Source organism: Pyxicephalus adspersus, chromosome 4, assembly GCF_032062135.1.
Source record: "Pyxicephalus adspersus chromosome 4, UCB_Pads_2.0, whole genome shotgun sequence".
Lineage (NCBI taxonomy): Eukaryota > Metazoa > Chordata > Amphibia > Anura > Pyxicephalidae > Pyxicephalus > Pyxicephalus adspersus.
The window spans coordinates 5,202,765-5,210,196 of NC_092861.1; the positions used below are offsets into that span (position 1 = coordinate 5,202,765).

Below are 7,432 nucleotides of genomic sequence, written 5' to 3' on the forward strand. Positions count from 1 at the left end.
TCTGAGTGCCTATAGAAAAGGTCTGAGAAGGGTGCTTAATGTCCCCAACACTGCCAATACGTTGCTTGAAAACAACAATAAACCTCCGGTTTCCGTTAAAATTCCCATATTCATTTGTCAAGTTCGTTCCTTCTGATATAAAGTCACAATAAATCGATAAACCCCCCGATTTGCTCATTCTTCACAAAAGGGTTGTACATATGTACAGTCACAACCACCTTTTGTCTCAAGTCGCTACTGAAAAAAGAAAGTCCTTGTAGCAAAACATGTCCCAAAAAATAATTTTTCCGCTCCACACGTCTGCAAATCAGCCTTGGTCCGGAAGGTAACATCATAACAACCGGACCTCAAGAAACACTGCAGGCAAAAATTTTTTCTCACTCCATGCCAAATAAACCTTCAATAATCTCCTCCTGCACTGTACGGAGCTCAAGATTCGCCCTTCTAGACTCGGTCCTGACCAGTTTAAAGGTATTTGGTGCATCGGGAGCACCAAATCCAGCAAAATCGCCCATACCGCCTAAAGCTCACCAAAATGCCGAAGCAAAAAGGCTCGCTCGATCGCAACTCACGCTTTCGGGTGGCGCCTACCCCAATAGCAGCATGGAAGGAACCCGAAGGAACCTCCCAAGGCCGAGGCGGCTGGCACCCTACTTGCTAGCACTCCTGACCAAGACACAAGTAAACTTGATCTTAGCCAGAAGGCTGGGAAGCGATAACCCATTACTTGCCGTGGGGCAAGTATGAGCCGGTCGTAGTGAGAGGAGAGGTCAGCTGTGTTTCCAAGATGCCCAGGCACATCTGGCTGGCGGGTGCCCGCATCAGCATCTGTCCGTTTTGCATGTCCCCGCCTCCAAACGCCAGTCCGCTCTGGCCCAGCTTGAGTAGCACCGCTCTGAAGAAAAGCATTGGTGGGCTTAAACCTGTGTCCCTGGCTGGTTTACTAGCCTGGAACATGTGCCAGCAAGCAGGGGAGGGCTTGCTTAAAGCATTCCTCTGAGGAGGATCCCAACTCCCCAAGGCCAAAGGTTTGCCAGTTAGATGTGCAAGTGACATCTTGCCATTTCTAGCCATTTCTTGCTGTGGATTTTGTCTTGTTCTGTTTTTGGAGTACCATATAAGAGAGTTGCACCACTCCTGGAAGCACTGCAATACCAGGGCGATGCGTGGAGTGGACCCAGCAAGCTCTACTTCCATCTCCCGGTTCTAAAAATCCATTTAATATATAGTCCCCAGATCGAGGACGTATCAGATATTAAACTGATAAGGACAGATTTTTTTTTGTCATTAATCTTGTTATAGACAATCAGGTACTCCACACATCACAGGAAAAAAAGGAATTTGAAACTAAAAGTTTAAAAACTTTTCATTTTTCAGCTTCTTAGCATCTTGGAAACCAACCGCTAATTGGTCACCCCAAAAATAAATATAACAAGTTGAAACCCAGTTTAATGCAATCCTGCACACTTACTTCATCTTTTTTAAACACAAGGATTCCCCGAACTTTCCACATGGTGAATTTCATGGCACTTATAAAGCTCCATACAACTTTGAAGTTCCTTTGAGCCAGGCCTTCTCCGTACAATACCAGCTCGTAGCTGAAGAAAATTGACAAACCCATGTCTTTCAGGATTTTAGCAACCCCCCTCCATACTTTTTGTGCGAAGGCACAATTCCACATTACGTGAATGACTGACTCGTCATCCCCACACCCAACTCTCGGGCACCGAGAAGATCGAATTAAGCCTCTTCTATATTGAAAATACCACGTGGGGAGGCACTTTTTTACACAGCTCTATGCCAAGTCCACCTGCTCATTTTCCAGCTAGGGGACGAAAATTCTCCTCCAAACATCTCTAGCTTTCTTTTCAGGAAAGTAGCTGACATTGCTAACTGGTTCTTTTTCGCTTATCCATGCCAAGACGGCTCTATGTCTACCCAAAATATGACTATCTACTTCTTGTAGCTGATGTTCTCGCACAAATTTTTCAACAATTATATAAAACATCGTAGGTGTCCACCTGTAAGGTTTTCTAAGGTCCAGTTTAAACCATTTGTACTTTCGGGTACAAAAACCACATTGATATCTCACAAAGTCAGTACATTTCGACTGGTTACTCTCACGTATATTGCCCATCACTAAAGCCAGGTATTTTGCACCCGAAAAATTCCAGAGGTCTGGTACCCCCCTACCGCCATTGGCTTTGGATTTAAACATTTCAACCCTTCTTAACCTCTCCCATAAGAAGCAGAATAATAATTTATTAACTTTTTTAAGAACCAAAACTGGCGGATAAAAAACCATAGCGGGATATAAAATCAATGTTAAAATGACCTGCTTAAAACTACAATTTTGTCTTCCAGGGATAAGGATCTCAGTTTCCAGAAGTACAATTTTTTCTTAACCCTTTCCAGCAGAGATTCCCAGTTTTTGTGATTGACAATATTATTGCAAAACCAGACACCCAACACTTTACACTCCTCCACTTTTTGCAGCTCCACATTCACATACACTTTAAAATCTCCAATGGGCATTATGCTTGATTTCTTAAAATTCATTTTAAAACCAGAAGCACAACAAAAGCATTCTAAAATTCTAAAAACTCTCTTTAGACTTCTCTCCTCCCTCACCACCACCGAGATATCGTCTATATAAGAGATACACTTCACTTGCCGTCCACCACTGCCCGGGATAATAAAAACATTGATCACTATATCCTGTCTCAGCACAACTAATAAGGGTTCTATAACACAAATAAAAAGAATGGGGGACAGAGGACATCCCTGCTTGACCCCACACTTGATCTTAACATCAGGGGACAAACTCCCATTTACAGAAACCTTACTTTGACAATCCCTATATAAAGACTGGATTTATTCCCTAAAAACTTTTGGACACTGCATACGCTCTAAAACACCCCATAAAAACTTGTGCGCCACCCTGTCATATGCCTTCTCAAAATCGAAGGATGAGATCGCCAAGTCCTGCGACCTTTCTCTACAGTCACTAATGATATCTCTTAATAAAGAAAGGGCGTCTGAAATTTTTCTGCCAGGAACAGCGCAGAACTGGTCCTCGCCAATCACTGATGTAATCACTTTTTTTAATCTGTTGGCTAGGGCTTTTGCGTAAATCTTATTATCAACGTTTAGAAGCGTAATGGATGCCAATTCTCCATCTTTCCTCTATCCCCCTTTTTGAAGATTAGCGATATTATACCTTCTTTCCAAGACCGTGGGAGACTTGTGCCCCTTGCCACCACATAAATTACATACATAAATCATTTTTTAAAATTTCCCAAAATTTTTTATAAAGTTCGACAGGGAGGCCGTCATTTCCTGGAGTTTTAGCGCATGCGCTCTCACAAATCACATTCCATATCTCAGAATTGTTAAAATCCGACTTTAAAAACACCTTATCCGGCTCCATAAAACAACCATCAATGTGCTCCAGAAAGGAATTTTTAAGACTATCATTCATCTTTTTCTCAGAAAACAACTCTTTATAAATATCCACCACCTTCTCTGTTTTTTGCACTTTCAGTTTCCCCTTCGACTGTCCCAAAAAAACCTTTTTGTTCCTAATTTCCCTAAAAAAGAACCGGGAACATTTTTCATCTTGCTCTAAAACTTTAACACGACTGTTAAAAATATTTTGCTTTCCTCTGTCATTCAGGATCCTCTTAATCTCTCTTTTAGCCACAATAATGTCTTCCTCCACCTCCATACCCATACATTTAAACACGTAGCAAGCTTGAAGTTTGGCATTAAGATCTCTAAAAAATCTCTTCTCTCCCTGTTCTTCTCCTTACTTTTCTTTATAAACAAATTCTTAAAACAGCATTTTAGTTCATCCCACCACAAAACAGTGTCAGAGATATGGCTACATTCAGCTTTCCATGCAGGGTATAATTTTTTTTAATTTTAAATTCAATACAAACATTCTCATCACTTAAAAACTGTGTGTTGAATTTCCAATAGCTGGAGACTTTTCTCTCCTTAGAATCCAGGTTCAAGACACACTCTACAAACTTGTGATCGGAAAAGCCATTCACAATACAATTAAAACCACTTGGCATCAACCCCTGGGAAACGAACAGATAATCCAACTGGAACTCAACCTGACCGTTAGTCCAAGTCCAAAAGTGTTCCATATTCTTTCCACACAACACCCATGCGTCTTCCAGTCCATTAACCTCAAGGATCTCTTTTAGAACCGTGGCAGACCCGTCTTGCTTCCTCCCCCCACCTATTCTAGCTTGTGTTGTGGTGGCAGCGCCAACCTTGTGACTATCTAAACCTGTACTAGCTTGTGTTGTGGTGTCAGCACCAACCTTCTGACTGTCTAAAACCATCCCGCAATTAAAGTCGCCACCCATGATCAGAGGTTCACCTCCAACCAAAAACAAACTGAGATCCAAGAAACACTCAATCCTTTCCTCTTTTTTTGTAGACGCATATACGCACAGGACTTTGACCACAATCTCTCCCTTTTGCAGTCTCAGAAGTATGGACCTACCAGGGTGTATTTCTATTTCCTCAATTTTATGCCAATCCATCCCCCATAACACGCCAACACTAGTGGTTTTTTTTTCATTTCCCCCGGAAAAGGCGCAACCATGTTTCCAGGGATACTTAAATTCCGAATACTCCAAGCAAATTCCAATCTGACACTCCTGCAGTAAAATGATGTCAAATTTTTCACAATCAAAAAAATCATACAAAGTACTGCGTTTCCGCTCATCACTGGCTTACACTCACTCCTATCCATGTTTAGCATAAAACCACTTGCACTATAAAAAAGATTCATCAACAATACAACACAACCACACTTTCACTCATTGACTTAGACATTTTCCCTTCTTCCAACACTTTACACACAACCTCATATAACACTCCTCCAATTAAATCCCAAAAGGTACTATAAAACTCACACGGCAAACCATCACTCCCAGGCGTCTTCCCTTTCTTCAAATTCTTTACACACCTTTCAACTTCATTCATACTTACTTGTACACTCAAAATGTTTTTTTCCTCTATTCCCAATACTTTATCAATACTCTCAAACACACCAGCCTCCAAACTCTTATCTCTCATCTTTTCAGAGAACAAATCTTCATAAAACTTACTCACCACCCTACAAATTTCTTTATTTCCTTCCACCTCACACCCAACTTCATCCATTACACCCACCATTTCCACTTTACCTTAATAAATTTTTTTTAAAAAGAATTTCGTACACTTCTCATCTTTTTCTTTTATAACCATTTTCTTTTGCACCATAATGTCCTTACCTCTTTGTTTTAAACACATTCTAATCTTTTCTCTTGCCTCAACCAACTCACACTCCACATCCCTTCCCCACTCCCTCATCTCATACAAATATATTAACCTCTTATGCCACCACTCATACATTCTCTCTCCTTTTTCAACCTATAACTCCCCTTTCTTATAAAAAATCTTTTCGTCACACCTTTCACCCAGTCCAACCATTCAATCACACTTTTAAAGTCCTTCCTCTTCTTCTTCCATATCACCCATGCATTCCTATATTATTTGCAAGTTTCTTTATCTTTATACATTCAATTTCCACACTCTTTTCCCAGTCATCATACTCACGATACACTCTATCCTCCCGTGGTCCGCGAAGGGTTCTCGATGAATTTTGAACATAGATTTTTTCAAACCTTTAGATAAGAAACAAAAGTCAATTCTAGGCTTAATATCCCCTTTTTTCGCTAAAGAAAGTAAAACCTTCCCCATCACCACAATCCATCAAACCAAAAATTTTTATTATTTGTCCCAGCTCCTTCCCCGAACAATCAATCGTCCCACCACTCCCCCCATCACCCACCCGACACCGATCACCATCCTTTATAATACAATTAAAATCTCCCATTACAATAGACATTTCCCTCCCCCCCAAAAACAAAATGATTTTCTCCCATAAGTCCAGCCTTTCCCTCCTTTCCACCGATGCATATATACAAAAAACCCTAAAAACCACCCCATCTTTCTCACACCACACTACCATAGCCCTCCCACTTTGGATCCCAATTTTTTAAATTATTTTAACCCTCCTATTTCCACACAGTATCCCAACCCCCTGATTTTTCTTTTTATTTAATGACCACGCAGAAAGTCCCAATGTCCAGTCCTTTGGTTCTTCCTCCAGGTTACATTCCTGGAGGCAATAAATGTACATCTTATAGGATTCTAACAACCTAAAAATCGCTGCCCTCCGATTCTTATCCTTCATCCCACGGACATTCACTGATGTTATTTTTAAGTCCATTTTGCACTTTTTTTATTTTTAATACACCGTCACGATTTTCTACCACCTTTTAATCTTTTGGCTTTTTTACTCACATCAGGGGTTCCGGGTACCATTTCTTCATTTTCACTTTCAACTTTTGCAGGCAAGGAAAGGCCTGTACCCACAATCTCCTGCCCACCTCTAGACATACAGCTGCCCCTAGGTTCACCAGAACTGCGGAAGCCCATTGTGTCCATCATGAGCCCCACTTGACTGTCTTACAAAAGCTTTCACTGAGTCCGTGTCAGAGGATACATCTGCCAGAGAGGCTTCTGAATCACTTGAAATAGACCCGATTAATTCTGCTGCACCAGGGGGTTCTACAGAGTGGATCTTTCGCTTCAAGGATACAGGATCAATTTCCATCTGTTTCCATTTTATCTCTCCCTGTGCACTTTACTTCACTTGCCAACGTCACTTCCCCCTCGGCTACCAGGTGTTCTGGGGCCTCCACCCCGGTTCCCCCATCATCCACACCTTCAACTGCGTCCACAGGGGAAGGATCTGGCTGCTCATGGGTCATTACAGACTCACCATCTCTCAATATTTCCTCGGACTCACCAGCCCTAGGGACCAGTCCTCCTGCTGCCTCCGCATATGACTTCATTGGCCTAGAGTCCTCTGACCCTCTGCCTCCGTCTTGTCCCTTGCCTTTTTAGGAAGGGGCATCCACGGGCTAGGTGGTCTGTTTCATTACATATGTGGCATCTTTTTGCTTGCTGACATTCCGCAGTCTGATGACCATACCCCCCACAATTTCTACAGGCAATTGTTCCAATATACTCTTCCTTTGTGTGCCCAAACCTCAGGCATTTCCTACAAAATTTAGGCTGAAATGGGTACCACAGATACCCCCTCTGTGCTCCTATAGAAAAGGTCTGAGGAAGGTGCTTTTTTATCCTCAACTCCGCCAACATGTGTCTTAAAGACCACAAAAAACTTCCAATTTCCATTAAAGGTCCCAAATTCATTCTTCAAGTTGATTCCCTCTGATACAGTAGTATAGTCACAAAAATTAAACAAAAAGGCCCAAATTTCCTCATTCAAAACAAAGGGATTATACATATGAACAGTCACAGTCACTCTCTGTCTTCCTTCACTACTAAAAAAGGATAT

The 7,432-nt window shown here is 41.6% G+C and overlaps 1 pseudogene; it reads right to left on the reverse strand.

The window, feature by feature from the left end:
* Nucleotides 1-1,121: 1,121 nt before the first annotated feature.
* Nucleotides 1,122-1,341, reverse strand: LOC140330255 (U2 spliceosomal RNA; annotated as a pseudogene).
* Nucleotides 1,342-7,432: the final 6,091 nt, after the last annotated feature.